Raw genomic sequence first — 18799 nt, 5'->3', positions numbered from 1 at the left:
TGTTTCCATAGGGCCATTGTCGGTCGCAGTGAAGTAATTGTTTGTTTCCAGTAGACACTGTTGTTGTACTGAGGTTTACGTTCTTTTGTCTGAGTTGTGTTTGGACAACCGAGTGAGTTGTGCCAGTGAATGTTAAAAGAATACTCGTATTCTTCGACTAGGCAGGAATCTTCTGTTCTAGGGTGTGTCTCGTTAAAACCTATCAGTTTATCTTTGTCTTAATACGTGTTACAGATTTTGCTCGAAAGGTTGTTTAAAGCGGTCTAAAATGTCTAATTTAACACAGAGAATTTATCCATGTCTCACCCACTAACTCAGGAACCAACTCCAACCAACATCAAAGCTTATAAAGACAATTACACCTGTTTCAGGAGCAACAAACCAGAACCGATAAACAGGGGACATTTTTCAGAAGGGATGTGTGTATGAATGGGTGTCTGTCGCTAAAACACTGAATGAACTGCCAAAGGCAGCTCACTTGCGGCCCTGACGCTAACCTTCCTTACTCGCCGGCGCCACATTGGTGTCAGAAGTGGGATCGTGGTGTTTGGGTGGCTCTGATGGTTTGGTGAGCCAATATGCCCGGTCTGTCGGAGTGCGCTAGCCCAGGTGGCTGTAGGGGCAGGGTGCCCGGTCCAGCAGTGGGTGGAAGAGCGACTCGGCAGTGTAATGGGGTGCGGTCCAGACATGGAGCCACCCAGTGGACGCTGGTGAGTGGGTCACCGGGACGGTTGACCATTAGGGAGGGGGCAGTGTAGCGTCATCACTGGGTCTGGCACGGGCTTTACCCAGAAAGCCTTGCGGCAGTGGTGTCTAAGCTCACCGTGGCCGTGTATCCCGTTGTTGGGAGTGGGGTGGCTGCGGTGAGGGCTGGGTAAGTAGCTTATATGTTTGTCTGTTGTATGATTGTATGTGTGTATGAATGGGTTAAGTGGCTAGAAGGGATGTTTGGGCCATGGAAGGAAGTTATTGCAAGTTTGGTGATGTCAGCATGCGTGGGAACGGCAATTTTAGTGGTATGTGGTTGTTGTGTCCCGTGTATCAGGGTGTTAATGGGAAGATTTGTAATAGATATAGTGAGTAGAGGAAGCAGAGGGGGGCAGGATCCACCAGTTATCCAGATGGTGTTGGCCGATTTGTCGAGATATCATGTAGATGATGATGAGGAGGATACCCTTGAAGGTGGGCCGGAAGACCCACTTCGAGCGGCATAAGTGCTACTAACTCTGCTTAATTAAAGGTAAAACCGACCAGACAAGACGAGGAGAGAGGACCAGCACTACTAATCACACACCGTGATGAAGGAAGGAGACTCGGAAGGACTGGCAGAGGCAGACACTGAGGGGACTGGAAGACCCACTCCAAGGGACAGAAGTGCCACTAACTGGACCTGCCTACAGGGAACTAAACACAGCAGAAAGCCCGACAAAACCGACTATGTGGAAGAAGAGTCCAGCGGAATCAACGGAGCGGAACAAGACGAGGGGGGAGAATTCAGTTAGACTAGGAGACAAAAACATAAACATATAGTTCGCAGACACATAGACCATCTTTGAAAACACTAGTTAAGTGCAACACACATAGTTTAGCTACAAAACGCAAGGGGTTAGTTCAGGATTGTTTACAATGTATATATGTTTGGTACTCTGCTATTTTTAGGAAATGTTTGTGCTGCTGTGGAAACAGGTAAGACCGACAGGGGAGAATCCATAAGACATTAGGAGTCATGCAGAGACACAGGAGCTATGGGCCCCTTCTGAATATCTGCAGCTCCGTCTGGTGGAGGACAACCTGAACGGACTTCCTGTAGAAGCCACGCACCCATTGTGTTTACTTTATTTTTCTCGTGTTTGATTTCCTATTTTTTAAATTACTTTATTTTTGATTTCCTGTTTTTATTATTTTTTGTTTGTTTGTTTGTTTTAGGGTTAGGAGCTGTTGCGATAGGTACGGTTCCTTTAGTTTAATTGGTAGCCTTTTTATTTTTAGAAACGTTTTATTGTATAAAATTCAGCCCAGTGGCCATGTAGTCAGAAGGGGTTAAATTGGGGGGTTGCTGATGGCTATCCTTATCTCCTGGGATCTAGAAACACCTAACCTATAGTTAAAAGTTATTGTGAAAGCATTAAGATGCTTTCAAGGGGGGATGTGAGGTTTTTCAGAACAAAGACGTACATTTAATATGGGAAGTTTTTACGGCATTTTCCAAGCTTTACGACATGCATGCCGCATGGCCGCCACATGGTCTATTCAAAATGGCGGCTGCCATAATCTCTTGGCAGAGGGCGGAGCCTGGGCCTCTTTAGCACATTTCATTGGCTCCAATAGCAGCGGCGGAGGAGGAGCCTAGACTAGTTTAAAAAAGGACGGCGGGCTGAGAGAAGTTCTTCTTGCTTGCTTACGTGGTTGTGTGTCTAGACTGCAGGAGTAAGGAGCGCCGATCGGCCTAGCTCTGATATATATTCACAGATTATTTTTACACTTAATAAAGTGTTTTAAAGAGTACTTTCTGGACTTCCCGACTGCTTTCTTCAGGACCTTTTTGAACCAAAAGATTCATCCTAACAGTAGACCCTGCTATACCTTGGTAGACCCTGCTATACCTTGGTAGACTTTGCTGGACCTTGGTAGGCCCTCCTATACCTTGGTAGACTTTGCTGGACCTTGGTAGACCCTGCTATACCTTGGTAGACCCTGCTATACCTTGGTAGACTTTGCTGGACCTTGGTAGACCCTGCTATACCTTGGTAGGCCCTGCTATACCTTGGTAGACTTTGCTGGACCTTGGTAGGCCCTGCTATACCTTGGTAGACTTTGCTGGACCTTGGTAGACCCTGCTATACCTTGGTAGGCCCTGCTATACCTTGGTAGACTTTGCTGGACCTTGGTAGGCCCTGCTATACCTTGGTAGACTTTGCTGGACCTTGGTAGACTTTGCTGGACCTTGGTAGGCCCTGCTATACCTTGGTAGACTTTGCTGGACCTTGGTAGACCCTGCTATACCTTGGTAGACCCTGCTATACCTTGGTAGACTTTGCTGGACCTTGGTAGGCCCTGCTATACCTTGGTAGACTTTGCTGGACCTTGGTAGACCCTGCTATACCTTGGTAGGCCCTGCTATACCTTGGTAGACTTTGCTGGACCTTGGTAGACCCTGCTATACCTTGGTAGGCCCTGCTATACCTTGGTAGACTTTGCTGGACCTTGGTAGGCCCTGCTATACCTTGGTAGACTTTGCTGGACCTTGGTAGACCCTGCTATACCTTGGTAGACTTTGCTGGACCTTGGTAGGCCCTGCTATACATTGGTAGACTTTGCTGGACCTTGGTATACTTTGCTGGACCTTGGTAGGCCCTGCTATACCTTGGTAGACTTTGCTGGACCTTGGTAGACCCTGCTATACCTTGGTAGACCCTGCTATACCTTGGTAGACCCTGCTATACCTTGGTAGACTTTGCTGGACCTTGGTAGGCCCTGCTATACCTTGGTAGACTTTGCTGGACCTTGGTAGACCCTGCTATACCTTGGTAGACTTTGCTGGACCTTGGTAGACCCTGCTATACCTTGGTAGGCCCTGCTATACCTTGGTAGACTTTGCTGGACCTTGGTAGGCCCTGCTATACCTTGGTAGACCCTGCTATACCTTGGTAGACCCTGCTGGACCTTGGTAGACCCTGCTGGACCTTGGTAGACCCTGCTATACCTTGGTAGACTTTGCTGGATCTTGGTAGGCCCTGCTATACCTTGGTAGACTTTGCTGGACCTTGGTAGACCCTGCTATACCTTGGTAGACCCTGCTATACCTTGGTAGACTTTGCTGGACCTTGGTAGACCCTGCTATACCTTGGTAGGCCCTGCTATACCTTGGTAGACTTTGCTGGACCTTGGTAGGCCCTGCTATACCTTGGTAGACTTTGCTGGACCTTGGTAGACTTTGCTGGACCTTGGTAGGCCCTGCTATACCTTGGTAGGCCCTGCTATACCTTGGTAGACTTTGCTGGACCTTGGTAGACCCTGCTATACCTTGGTAGACCCTGCTATACCTTGGTAGACTTTGCTGGACCTTGGTAGGCCCTGCTATACCTTGGTAGACTTTGCTGGACCTTGGTAGGCCCTGCTATACCTTGGTAGACTTTGCTGGACCTTGGTAGACCCTGCTATACCTTGGTAGACCCTGCTATACCTTGGTAGACTTTGCTGGACCTTGGTAGACCCTGCTATACCTTGGTAGGCCCTGCTATACCTTGGTAGACTTTGCTGGACCTTGGTAGGCCCTGCTATACCTTGGTAGACTTTGCTGGACCTTGGTAGACTTTGCTGGACCTTGGTAGACCCTGCTATACCTTGGTAGACCCTGCTATACCTTGGTAGACCCTGCTATACCTTGGTAGACCCTGCTATACCTTGGTAGACTTTGCTGGACCTTGGTAGACCCTGCCATACCTTGGTAGGCCCTGCTATACCTTGGTAGACTTTGCTGGACCTTGCTAGGCCCTGCTATACCTTGGTAGACTTTGCTGGACCTTGGTAGACCCTGCTATACCTTGGTAGGCCCTGCTATACCTTGGTAGACTTTGCTGGACCTTGGTAGACCCTGCTATACCTTGGTAGGCCCTGCTATACCTTGGTAGACTTTGCTGGACCTTGGTAGGCCCTGCTATACCTTGGTAGACTTTGCTGGACCTTGGTAGACTTTGCTGGACCTTGGTAGGCCCTGCTATACCTTGGTAGACTTTGCTGGACCTTGGTAGACCCTGCTATACCTTGGTAGACCCTGCTATACCTTGGTAGACTTTGCTGGACCTTGGTAGGCCCTGCTATACCTTGGTAGACTTTGCTGGACCTTGGTAGACCCTGCTATACCTTGGTAGACCCTGCTATACCTTGGTAGACTTTGCTGGACCTTGGTAGACCCTGCTATACCTTGGTAGGCCCTGCTATACCTTGGTAGACTTTGCTGGACCTTGGTAGGCCCTGCTATACCTTGGTAGACTTTGCTGGACCTTGGTAGACCCTGCTATACCTTGGTAGACTTTGCTGGACCTTGGTAGGCCCTGCTATACATTGGTAGACTTTGCTGGACCTTGGTATACTTTGCTGGACCTTGGTAGGCCCTGCTATACCTTGGTAGACTTTGCTGGACCTTGGTAGAACCTGCTATACCTTGGTAGACCCTGCTATACCTTGGTAGACTTTGCTGGACCTTGGTAGGCCCTGCTATACCTTGGTAGACTTTGCTGGACCTTGGTAGACCCTGCTATACCTTGGTAGACTTTGCTGGACCTTGGTAGACCCTGCTATACCTTGGTAGGCCCTGCTATACCTTGGTAGACTTTGCTGGACCTTGGTAGGCCCTGCTATACCTTGGTAGACCCTGCTATACCTTGGTAGACCCTGCTGGACCTTGGTAGACCCTGCTGGACCTTGGTAGACCCTGCTATACCTTGGTAGACTTTGCTGGACCTTGGTAGGCCCTGCTATACCTTGGTAGACTTTGCTGGACCTTGGTAGACCCTGCTATACCTTGGTAGACCCTGCTATACCTTGGTAGACCCTGCTATACCTTGGTAGACTTTGCTGGACCTTGGTAGACCCTGCTATACCTTGGTAGGCCCTGCTATACATTGGTAGACTTTGCTGGACCTTGGTAGGCCCTGCTATACCTTGGTAGACTTTGCTGGACCTTGGTAGACCCTGCTATACCTTGGTAGGCCCTGCTATACCTTGGTAGACTTTGCTAGACCTTGGTAGGCCCTGCTATACCTTGGTAGACTTTGCTGGACCTTGGTAGACTTTGCTGGACCTTGGTAGGCCCTGCTATACCTTGGTAGGCCCTGCTATACCTTGGTAGACTTTGCTGGACCTTGGTAGACCCTGCTATACCTTGGTAGACCCTGCTATACCTTGGTAGACTTTGCTGGACCTTGGTAGGCCCTGCTATACCTTGGTAGACTTTGCTGGACCTTGGTAGACCCTGCTATACCTTGGTAGACCCTGCTATACCTTGGTAGACTTTGCTGGACCTTGGTAGACCCTGCTATACCTTGGTAGGCCCTGCTATACCTTGGTAGACTTTGCTGGACCTTGGTAGGCCCTGCTATACCTTGGTAGACTTTGCTGGACCTTGGTAGACTTTGCTGGACCTTGGTAGACCCTGCTATACCTTGGTAGACCCTGCTATACCTTGGTAGACTTTGCTGGACCTTGGTAGACCCTGCCATACCTTGGTAGGCCCTGCTATACCTTGGTAGACTTTGCTGGACCTTGCTAGGCCCTGCTATACCTTGGTAGACTTTGCTGGACCTTGGTAGACCCTGCTATACCTTGGTAGGCCCTGCTATACCTTGGTAGACTTTGCTGGACCTTGGTAGACCCTGCTATACCTTGGTAGGCCCTGCTATACCTTGGTAGACTTTGCTGGACCTTGGTAGGCCCTGCTATACCTTGGTAGACCCTGCTATACCTTGGTAGACTTTGCTGGACCTTGGTAGACCCTGCTATACCTTGGTAGACTTTGCTGGACCTTGGTAGACCCTGCTATACCTTGGTAGACCCTGCTATACCTTGGTAGACTTTGCTGGACCTTGGTAGACCCTGCTATACCTTGGTAGGCCCTGCTATACCTTGGTAGACTTTGCTGGACCTTGGTAGGCCCTGCTATACCTTGGTAGACTTTGCTGGACCTTGGTAGGCCCTGCTATACCTTGGTAGACTTTGCTGGACCTTGGTAGACCCTGCTATACCTTGGTAGACCTTGCTATACCTTGGTAGACCTTGCTATACCTTGGTAGACCTTGCTATACCTTGGTAGACCTTGCTATACCTTGGTAGACTTTGCTGGACCTTGGTAGACCCTGCTATACCTTGGAAGGCCCTGCTATACCTTGGTAGACTTTGCTGGACCTTGGTAGGCCCTGCTATACCTTGGTAGACTTTGCTGGACCTTGGTAGACCCTGCTATACCTTGGTAGACCCTGCTATACCTTGGTAGACCCTGCTATACCTTGGTAGACTTTGCTGGACCTTGGTAGACCCTGCTATACCTTGGTAGGCCCTGCTATACCTTGGTAGACTTTGCTGGACCTTGGTAGGCCCTGCTATACCTTGGTAGACTTTGCTGGACCTTGGTAGACCCTGCTATACCTTGGTAGGCCCTGCTATACCTTGGTAGACTTTGCTGGACCTTGGTAGGCCCTGCTATACCTTGGTAGACTTTGCTGGACCTTGGTAGACCCTGCTATACCTTGGTAGACTTTGCTGGACCTTGGTAGGCCCTGCTATACCTTGGTAGACTTTGCTGGACCTTGGTAGGCCCTGCTATACCTTGGTAGACTTTGCTGGACCTTGGTAGGCCCTGCTATACCTTGGTAGACTTTGCTGGACCTTGGTAGACCCTGCTATACCTTGGTAGGCCCTGCTATACCTTGGTAGACTTTGCTGGACCTTGGTAGGCCCTGCTATACCTTGGTAGACTTTGCTGGACCTTGGTAGACTTTGCTGGACCTTGGTAGGCCCTGCTATACCTTGGTAGACTTTGCTGGACCTTGGTAGACCCTGCTATACCTTGGTAGACCCTGCTATACCTTGGTAGACTTTGCTGGACCTTGGTAGGCCCTGCTATACCTTGGTAGGCCCTGCTATACCTTGGTAGACTTTGCTGGACCTTGGTAGACCCTGCTATACCTTGGTAGACCCTGCGATACCTTGGTAGACTTTGCTGGACCTTGGTAGGCCCTGCTATACATTGGTAGACCCTGCTATACCTTGGTAGACTTTGCTGGACCTTGGTAGACCCTGCTATACCTTGGTAGGCCCAGCTATACCTTGGTAGACTTTGCTGGACCTTGGTAGGCCCTGCTATACCTTGGTAGACTTTGCTGGACCTTGGTAGGCCCTGCTATACCTTGGTAGACTTTGCTGGACCTTGGTAGACCCTGCTATACCTTGGTAGACCCTGCTATACCTTGGTAGACCCTGCTATACCTTGGTAGACCCTGCTATACATTGGTAGACTTTGCTGGACCTTGGTAGACCCTGCTATACCTTGGTAGGCCCTGCTATACCTTGGTAGACTTTGCTGGACCTTGGTAGGCCCTGCTATACCTTGGTAGACTTTGCTGGACCTTGGTAGACCCTGCTATACCTTGGTAGACTTTGCTGGACCTTGGTAGACCCTGCTATACCTTGGTAGGCCCTGCTATACCTTGGTAGACTTTGCTGGACCTTGGTAGGCCCTGCTATACCTTGGTAGACTTTGCTGGACCTTGGTAGACCCTGCTATACCTTGGTAGACCCTGCTATACCTTGGTAGGCCCTGCTATACCTTGGTAGACTTTGCTGGACCTTGGTAGACCTTGCTATACCTTGGTAGACCCTGCTATACCTTGGTAGACCCTGCTATACCTTGGTAGACCCTGCTATACCTTGGTAGACTTTGCTATACCTTGGTAGACCCTGCTATACCTTGGTAGGCCCTGCTATACCTTGGTAGACTTTGCTGGACCTTGGTAGACCTTGCTATACCTTGGTAGACCCTGCTATACCTTGGTAGACCCTGCTATACCTTGGTAGACCCTGCTATACCTTGGTAGACTTTGCTATACCTTGGTAGACCCTGCTATACCTTGGTAGACTTTGCTGGACCTTGGTAGACCCTGCTATACCTTGGTGGACCCTGCTATACCTTGGTAGACCCTGCTATACCTTGGTAGACCCTGCTATACCTTGGTAGACCCTGCTATACCTTGGTAGACCCTGCTATACCTTGGTAGACTTTGCTATACCTTGGTAGACTTTGCTATACCTTGGTAGACCCTGCTATACCTTGGTAGACCCTGCTATACCTTGGTAGACCCTGCTATACCTTGGTAGACTCTGCTATACCTTGGTAGACCTTGCTATACCTTGGTAGACTTTGCTGGACCTTGGTAGACCCTGCTATACCTTGGTAGACTTTGCTATACCTTGGTAGACTTTGCTGGACCTTGGTAGACCCTGCTATACCTTGGTAGACCTTGCTATACCTTGATAGACTTTGATGGACCTTGGTAGACCCTGCTATACCTTGGAAGACTTTACTGGACCTTGGTAGACTTTGCTGGACCTTGGTAGACTTTGCTGGACCTTGGTAGACCTTGCTATACCTTGGTAGACCCTGCTATACCTTGGTAGACTTTGCTATACCTTGGTAGACCTTGCTATACCTTGGTAGACTTTGCTGGACCTTGGTAGACCCTGCTATACCTTGGAAGACTTTACTGGACCTTGGTAGACTTTGCTGGACCTTGGTAGACCCTGCTATACCTTGGTAGACTTTGCTGGACCTTGGTAGACTTTGCTGGACCTTGGTAGGCCCTGCTATACCTTGGTAGACTTTGCTGGACCTTGGTAGACCCTGCTATACCTTGGTAGACCCTGCTATACCTTGGTAGACTTTGCTGGACCTTGGTAGGCCCTGCTATACCTTGGTAGGCCCTGCTATACCTTGGTAGACTTTGCTGGACCTTGGTAGACCCTGCTATACCTTGGTAGACCCTGCTATACCTTGGTAGACTTTGCTGGACCTTGGTAGGCCCTGCTATACCTTGGTAGACCCTGCTATACCTTGGTAGACTTTGCTGGACCTTGGTAGACCCTGCTATACCTTGGTAGGCCCTGCTATACCTTGGTAGACTTTGCTGGACCTTGGTAGGCCCTGCTATACCTTGGTAGACTTTGCTGGACCTTGGTAGGCCCTGCTATACCTTGGTAGACTTTGCTGGACCTTGGTAGACCCTGCTATACCTTGGTAGACCCTGCTATACCTTGGTAGACTTTGCTGGACCTTGGTAGACCCTGCTATACCTTGGTAGGCCCTGCTATACCTTGGTAGACTTTGCTGGACCTTGGTAGGCCCTGCTATACCTTGATAGACTTTGCTGGACCTTGGTAGACCCTGCTATACCTTGGTAGACTTTGCTGGACCTTGGTAGACCCTGCTATACCTTGGTAGGCCCTGCTATACCTTGGTAGACTTTGCTGGACCTTGGTAGGCCCTGCTATACCTTGGTAGACTTTGCTGGACCTTGGTAGGCCCTGCTATACCTTGGTAGACTTTGCTGGACCTTGGTAGACCCTGCTATACCTTGGTAGACCCTGCTATACCTTGGTAGACCCTGCTATACCTTGGTAGACCCTGCTATACCTTGGTAGGCCCTGCTATACCTTGGTAGACTTTGCTGGACCTTGGTAGACCTTGCTATACCTTGGTAGACCCTGCTATACCTTGGTAGACCCTGCTATACCTTGGTAGACTTTGCTATACCTTGGTAGACCCTGCTATAGCTTGGTAGACTTTGCTATACCTTGGTAGACCCTGCTATACCTTGGTAGACCCTGCTATACCTTGGTAGACTTTGCTGGACCTTGGTAGACCCTGCTACACCTTGGTGGACCCTGCTATACCTTGGTAGACCCTGCTATACCTTGGTAGACCATGCTATACCTTGGTAGACCCTGCTATACCTTGGTAGACCCTGCTATACCTTGGTAGACTTTGCTATACCTTGGTAGACTTTGCTATACCTTGGTAGACCCTGCTATACCTTGGTAGACCCTGCTATACCATGGTAGACTTTGCAATACCTTGGTAGATCCTGCTATACCTTGGTAGTACCTGCTATACCTTGGTAGACTTTGCTGGACCTTGGTAGACCCTGCTATACCTTGATAGACCCTGCTATACCTTGGTAGACCCTGCTATACCTTGGTAGACCCTGCTATACCTTGGTAGACTTTGCTATACCTTGGTAGACCCTGCTATACCTTGGTAGACTTTGCTATACCTTGGTAGACCCTGCTATACCTTGGTAGACCTTGCTATACCTTGGTAGACTTTGCTGGACCTTGGTAGACCCTGCTATACCTTGGTAGACCCTGCTATACCTTGGTAGACCCTGCTATACCTTGGTAGACCTTGCTATACCTTGGTAGACTTTGCTGGACCTTGGTAGACCCTGCTATACCTTGGTAGACTTTGCTATACCTTGTTAGACTTTGCTGGACCTTGGTAGACCCTGCTATACCTTGGTAGACCTTGCTATACCTTGATAGACTTTGCTGGACCTTGGTAGACCCTGCTATACCTTGGAAGACTTTACTGGACCTTGGTAGACTTTGCTGGACCTTGGTAGACCTTGCTATACCTTGGTAGACCCTGCTATACCTTGGTAGACTTTGCTATACCTTGGTAGACCTTGCTATACCTTGGTAGACTTTGCTGGACCTTGGTAGACCCTGCTATACCTTGGAAGACTTTACTGGACCTTGGTAGACTTTGCTGGACCTTGGTAGACCATGCTATACCTTGGTAGACCTTGCTATACCTTGGTAGACTTTGCTGGACCTTGGTAGACCTTACTATACCTTGGAAGACTTTACTGGACTTTGGTAGACTTTGATGGACCTTGGTAGACCCTGCTATACCTTGGTAGACCTTGCTATACCTTGGTAGACTTTGCTGGACCTTGGTAGACCCTGCTATACCTTGGTAGACCTTGCTATACCTTGGTAGACTTTGCTGGACCCTGGTAGACCCTGTTATACCTTGGTAGACTTTGCTGGACCTTGGTAGACCCTGCTATACCTTGGTAGACTTTACTGGACCTTGGTAGACTTTGCTGGACCTTGATAGACCCTGCTATACCTTGGTAGACCTTGCTATACCTTGGTAGACTTTGCTATACCTTGGTAGACTTTGCTATACCTTGGTAGACCCTGCTATACCTTGGTAGACCCTGCTATACCTTGGTAGACTTTGCTATACCTTGGTAGACCTTGCTATACCTTGGTAGACTTTGCTATACCTTGGTAGACTTTGCTATACCTTGGTAGACTTTGCTGGACCTTGGTAGACCCTGCTATACCTTGGTAGACTTTGCTGGACCTTGGTAGACCCTGCTATACCTTGGTAGACCCTGCTATACCTTGGTAGACCCTGCTATACCTTGGTAGACCTTGCTATACCTTGGTAGACTTTGCTGGACCTTGGTAGACCCCGCTATACCTTTGTAGACCCTGCTATACCTTGGTAGACCTTGCTATACCTTGGTAGACTTTGCTATACCTTGGTAGACTTTGCTATACCTTGGTAGACTTTACTGGACCTTGGTAGACCTTGCTATACCTTGGTAGACCTTGCTATACCTTGGTAGACTTTGCTATACCTTGGTAGACCCTGCTATACCTTGGTAGACCCTGCTATACCTTGGTAGACTTTGCTATACCTTGGTAGACCTTGCTATACCTTGGTAGACCCTGCTATACCTTGGTAGACCCTGCTATACCTTGGTAGACTTTGCTATACCTTGGTAGACCCTGCTATACCTTGGTAGACTTTGCTATACCTTGGTAGACCCTGCTATACCTTGGTAGACCCTGCTATACCTTGGTAGACTTTGCTGGACCTTGGTAGATCCTGCTATACCTTGGGTAGACCCTGCTATACCTTGGTAGACCCTGCTATACCTTGGTAGACCCTGCTATACCTTGGTAGACTTTGCTATACCTTGGTAGACCCTGCTATACCTTGGTAGACCCTGCTATACCTTGGTAGACCCTGCTATACCTTGGTAGACTTTGCAATACCTTGGTAGACCCTGCTATACCTTGGTAGACCCTGCTATACCTTGGTAGACTTTGCTGGACCTTGGTAGACCCTGCTATACCTTGGTAGACCCTGCTATACCTTGGAAGACCCTGCTATACCTTGGTAGACCCTGCTATACCTTGGTAGACTTTGCTATACCTTGGTAGACCCTGCTATACCTTGGTAGACCCTGCTATACCTTGGTAGAATCTGCTATACCTTGGTAGACTTTGCTGGACCTTGGTAGACCCTGCTATACCTTGGTAGACCCTGCTATACCTTGGTAGACTTTGCTGGACCTTGGTAGACCCTGCTATACCTTGGTAGACCCTGCTATACCTTGGTAGACTTTGCTGGACCTTGGTAGACCCTGCTATACCTTGGTAGAATCTGCTATACCTTGGTAGACTTTGCTGGACCTTGGTAGACCCTGCTATACCTTGGTAGACCTTGCTATACCTTGGTAGACTTTGCTATACCTTGGTAGACTTTGCTATACTTTGGTAGACCCTGCTATACCTTGGAAGACCCTGCTATACCTTGGTAGACCCTGCTATACCTTGGTAGACTTTGCTGGACCTTTGTAGACCCTGCTATACCTTGGTAGACCCTGCTATACCTTGGTAGACCCTGCTATACCTTGGTAGACTTTGCTATACCTTGGTAGACCCTGCTATACCTTGGTATACCCTGCTATACCTTGGTAGACTTTGCTATACCTTGGTAGACTTTGCTATACCTTGGTAGACTCTGCTATACCTTGGTAGACCCTGCTATACCTTGGTAGACTTTGCTATACCTTGGTAGACCCTGCTATACCTTGGTAGACCCTGCTATACCTTGGTAGACCCTGCTATACCTTGGTAGACTTTGCTATACCTTGGTAGACCCTGCTATACCTTGGTAGACTTTGCTATACCTTGGTAGACTTTGCTATACCTTGGTAGACCCTGCTATACCTTGGTAGACTTTGCTATAGCTTGGTAGACCTTGCTATACCTTGGTAGACTTTGCTGGACCTTGGTAGACCCTGCTATACCTTGGAAGACTTTGCTGGACCTTGGTAGACTTTGCTGGACCTTGGTAGACCCTGCTATACCTTGGTAGACCTTGCTATACCTTGGTAGACTGCTATACCTTGGTAGAATCTGCTATACCTTGGTAGACTTTGCTGGACCTTGGTAGACCCTGCTATACCTTGGTAGACCCTGCTATACCTTGGTAGACTTTGCTATACCTTGGTAGACTTTGCTATACCTTGGTAGACCCTGCTATACCTTGGTAGACCCTGCTATACCTTGGTAGACCCTGCTATACCTTGGTAGACTTTGCTGGACTTTTGTAGACCCTGCTATACCTTGGTAGACCCTGCTATACCTTGGTAGACCCTGCTATACCTTGGTAGACTTTGCTATACCTTGGTAGACCCTGCTATACCTTGGTAGACCCTGCTATACCTTGGTAGACCCTGCTATACCTTGGTAGACTCTGCTATACCTTGGTAGACCCTGCTATACCTTGGTAGACTTTGCTGTACCTTGGTAGACCCTGCTATACCTTGGTAGACCCTGCTATACCTTGGTAGACCCTGCTATACCTTGGTAGACTTTGCTATACCTTGGTAGACCCTGCTATACCTTGGTAGACTTTGCTATACCTTGGTAGACCCTGCTATACCTTGGTAGACTTTGCTATACCTTGGTAGACCCTGCTATACCTTGGTAGACTTTGCTATACCTTGGTAGACCCTGCTATACATTGGTAGACCCTGCTATACCTTGGTAGACTTTGCTATACCTTGGTAGACCCTGCTATACCTTGGTAGACTTTGCTATACCTTGGTAGACCTTGCTATACCTTGGTAGACTTTGCTGGACCTTGGTAGACCCTGCTATACCTTGGAAGACTTTACTGGACCTTGGTAGACCCTGCTATACCTTGGTAGACCTTGCTATACCTTGGTAGACTTTGATGGACCTTGGTAGACCCTGCTATACCTTGGAAGACTTTACTGGACCTTGGTAGACTTTGCTGGACCTTGGTAGACCTTGCTATACCTTGGAAGACTTTACTGGACCTTGGTAGACTTTGCTGGACCTTGGTAGATCCTGCTATACCTTGGTAGACCTTGCTATACCTTGGTAGACCTTGGTAGACCTTGCTATACCTTGGTAGACTTTGCTATACCTTGGTAGACCTTGCTATACCTTGGTAGACTTTGCTATACCTTGGTAGACCTTGCTATACCTGGGTAGACCTTGCTATACCTTGGTAGACTTTGCTATACCTTGGTAGACCTTGCTATACCTTGGTAGGCCTTGGTAGACTTTGCTATACCTTGGTAGACCTTGCTATACCTTGGTAGACCTTGCTATACCTTGGTAGACCTTAATAGGCCTGGCTATACCTTGGTAGACCTTGGTAGGCCTGGCTATACCTTGCTATACCTTGGTAGACTTTGCTATACTTTGGTAGACCTTGGTAGGCCTTGCTATACCTTGGTAGACCTTGCTATACCTTGGTAGACCTTGGTAGACCTTGGTAGACCTTGCTATACCTTGGTAGACTTTGCTATACCTTGGTAGACCTTGCTATACCTTGGTAGACCCTGCTATACCTTGGTAGACTTTGCTATACCTTGGTAGACCCTGCTATACCTTGGTAGACTTTGCTATACCTTGGTAGACCCTGCTATACCTTGGTAGACTTTGCTATACCTTGGTAGACCCTGCTATACCTTGGTAGACTTTGCTATACCTTGGTAGACCCTGCTATACATTGGTAGACCCTGCTATACCTTGGTAGACTTTGCTATACCTTGGTAGACCCTGCTATACCTTGGTAGACTTTGCTATACCTTGGTAGACCTTGCTATACCTTGGTAGACTTTGCTGGACCTTGGTAGACCCTGCTATACCTTGGAAGACTTTACTGGACCTTGGTAGACTTTGCTGGACCTTGGTAGACCCTGCTATACCTTGGTAGACCTTGCTATACCTTGGTAGACTTTGCTGGACCTTGGTAGACCCTGCTATACCTTGGAAGACTTTACTGGACCTTGGTAGACTTTGCTGGACCTTGGTAGACCTTGCTATACCTTGGAAGACTTTACTGGACCTTGGTAGACTTTGCTGGACCTTGGTAGATCCTGCTATACCTTGGTAGACCTTGCTATACCTTGGTAGACCTTGCTATACCTTGGTAGACCTTGGTAGACCTTGCTATACCTTGGTAGACTTTGCTATACCTTGGTAGACCTTGCTATACCCTGGTAGACTTTGCTATACCCTGGTAGACTTTGCTATACCTTGGTAGACCTTGCTATACCTGGGTAGACCTTGCTATACCTTGGTAGACTTTGCTATACCTTGGTAGACCTTGCTATACCTTGGTAGGCCTTGGTAGACTTTGCTATACCTTGGTAGACCTTGGTAGACCTTGCTATACCTTGGTAGACCTTGCTATACCTTTGTAGACCTTAATAGGCCTGGCTATACCTTGGTAGACCTTGGTAGGCCTGGCTATACCTTGCTATACCTTGGTATACTTTGCTATACCTTGGTAGACCTTGGTAGGCCTTGCTATACCTTGGTAGACCTTGCTATACCTTGCTATACCTTGCTAGACCTTGGTAGACCTTGGTAGACCTTGGTAGACCTTGGTAGATCTTGGTAGATCTTGGTAGACCTTGCTATACCTTGGTAGACTTTGCTATACCTTGGTAGACCTTGCTATACCTTGGTAGACTTTGCTATACCTTGGTAGACCTTGCTATACCTTGGTAGGCCTTGGTAGACTTTGCTATACCTTGGTAGACCTTGGTAGACCTTGCTATACCTTGGTAGACTTTGCTATACCTTGGTAGACCTTGGTAGGCCTGGCTATACCTTGGTAGACTTTGCTATACCTTGGTAGACCTTGCTATACCTTGGTAGGCCTTGGTAGACTTTGCTATACCTTGGTAGACCTTGGTAGACCTTGCTGTACCTTGGTAGACCTTGCTATACCTTGGTAGACCTTGGTAGACCTTGGTAGGCCTGGCTATACCTTGGTAGACTTTGCTATACCTTGGTAGACCTTGCTATACCTTGGTAGACCTTGCTATACCTTGGTAGACTTTGCTATACCTTGGTAGACCTTGCTATACCTTGGTAGACCTTGGTAGACCTTGCTATACCTTGGTAGACCTTGCTATACCTTGGTAGACCTTGGTAGGCCTGGCTATACCTTGGTAGACCTTGCTATACCTTGGTAGACTTTGCTATACCTTGGTAGACCTTGCTATACCTTGGTAGGCCTTGGTAGACTTTGCTATACCTTGGTAGACCTTGCTATACCTTGGTAGACCTTTCTAAACCTTAGTAGACCTTGGTAGGCCTGGCTATACCTTGGTAGACCTTGCTATACCTTGGTAGACTTTGCTATACCTTGGTAGACCTTGGTAGGCCTTGCTATACCTTGGTAGACCTTGCTATACCTTGGTAGACCTTGCTATACCTTGGTAGACTTTGCTATACCTTGGTAGACCTTGCTATACCTTGGTAGACTTTGCTATACCTTGGTAGACCTTGCTATACCTTGGTAGACCTTGCTATACCTTGGTAGACCTTGCTATACCTTGGTAGGCCTTGGTAGACTTTGCTATACCTTGGTAGACCTTGCTATACCTTGCTATACCTTGGTAGACCTTGCTATACCTTGGTAGACTTTGCTATACCTTGGTAGACCTTGGTAGGCCTTGCTATACCTTGGTAGACCTTGCTATACCTTGGTAGACTTTGCTGGACCTTGGTAGACCCTGCTATACCTTGGAAGACTTTACTGGACCTTGGTAGACTTTTCTGGACCTTGGTAGACCCTGCTATACCTTGGTAGACCTTGCTATACCTTGGTAGACTTTGCTATACCTTGGTAGAATCTGCTATACCTTGGTAGACTTTGCTGGACCTTGGTAGACCCTGCTATACCTTGGTAGACTTTGCTATACCTTGGTAGACTTTGCTATACCTTGGTAGACCCTGCTATACCTTGGTAGACTTTGCTGGACCTTTGTAGACCCTGCTATACCTTGGTAGACCCTGCTATACCTTGTTAGACCCTGCTATACCTTGGTAGACTTTGCTATACCTTGGTAGACCCTGCTATACCTTGGTAGACCCTGCTATACCTTGGTAGACCCTGCTATACCTTGGTAGACTTTGCTATACCTTGGTAGACTCTGCTATACCTTGGTAGACCCTGCTATACCTTGGTAGACTTTGCTATACCTTGGTAGACCCTGCTATACATTGGTAGACCCTGCTATACCTTGGTAGACTTTGCTATACCTTGGTAGACCCTGCTATACCTTGGTAGACTTTGCTATACCTTGGTAGACCTTGCTATACCTTGGTAGACTTTGCTGGACCTTGGTAGACCCTGCTATACCTTGGAAGACTTTACTGGACCTTGGTAGACCCTGCTATACCTTGGAAGACTTTACTGGACCTTGGTAGACTTTGCTGGACCTTGGTAGACCCTGCTATACCTTGGTAGACCTTGCTATACCTTGGTAGACTTTGATGGACCTTGGTAGACCCTGCTATACCTTGGAAGACTTTACTGGACCTTGGTAGACTTTGCTGGACCTTGGTAGACCTTGCTATACCTTGGAAGACTTTACTGGACCTTGGTAGACTTTGCTGGACCTTGGTAGATCCTGCTATACCTTGGTAGACCTTGCTATACCTTGGTAGACCTTGGTAGACCTTGCTATACCTTGCTATACCTTGGTAGACTTTGCTATACCTTGGTAGACCTTGCTATACCTTGGTAGACTTTGCTATACCTTGGTAGACTTTGCTATACCTTGGTAGACCTTGCTATACCTGGGTAGACCTTGCTATACCTTGGTAGACTTTGCTATACCTTGGTAGACCTTGCTATACCTTGGTAGGCCTTGGTAGACTTTGCTATACCTTGGTAGACCTTGCTATACCTTGGTAGACCTTGCTATACCTTGGTAGACCTTAATAGGCCTGGCTATACCTTGGTAGACCTTGGTAGGCCTGGCTATACCTTGCTATACCTTGGTAGACTTTGCTATACCTTGGTAGACCTTGCTATACCTTGGTAGACCTTGCTATACCTTGCTATACCTTGGTAGACCTTGCTATACCTTGCTATACCTTGGTA

Source organism: Trichomycterus rosablanca, chromosome 4 (genome assembly GCF_030014385.1).
Source record: "Trichomycterus rosablanca isolate fTriRos1 chromosome 4, fTriRos1.hap1, whole genome shotgun sequence".
In the NCBI taxonomy this organism is placed as follows: domain Eukaryota; kingdom Metazoa; phylum Chordata; class Actinopteri; order Siluriformes; family Trichomycteridae; genus Trichomycterus; species Trichomycterus rosablanca.
This window is presented reverse-complemented; position numbering follows the sequence as displayed.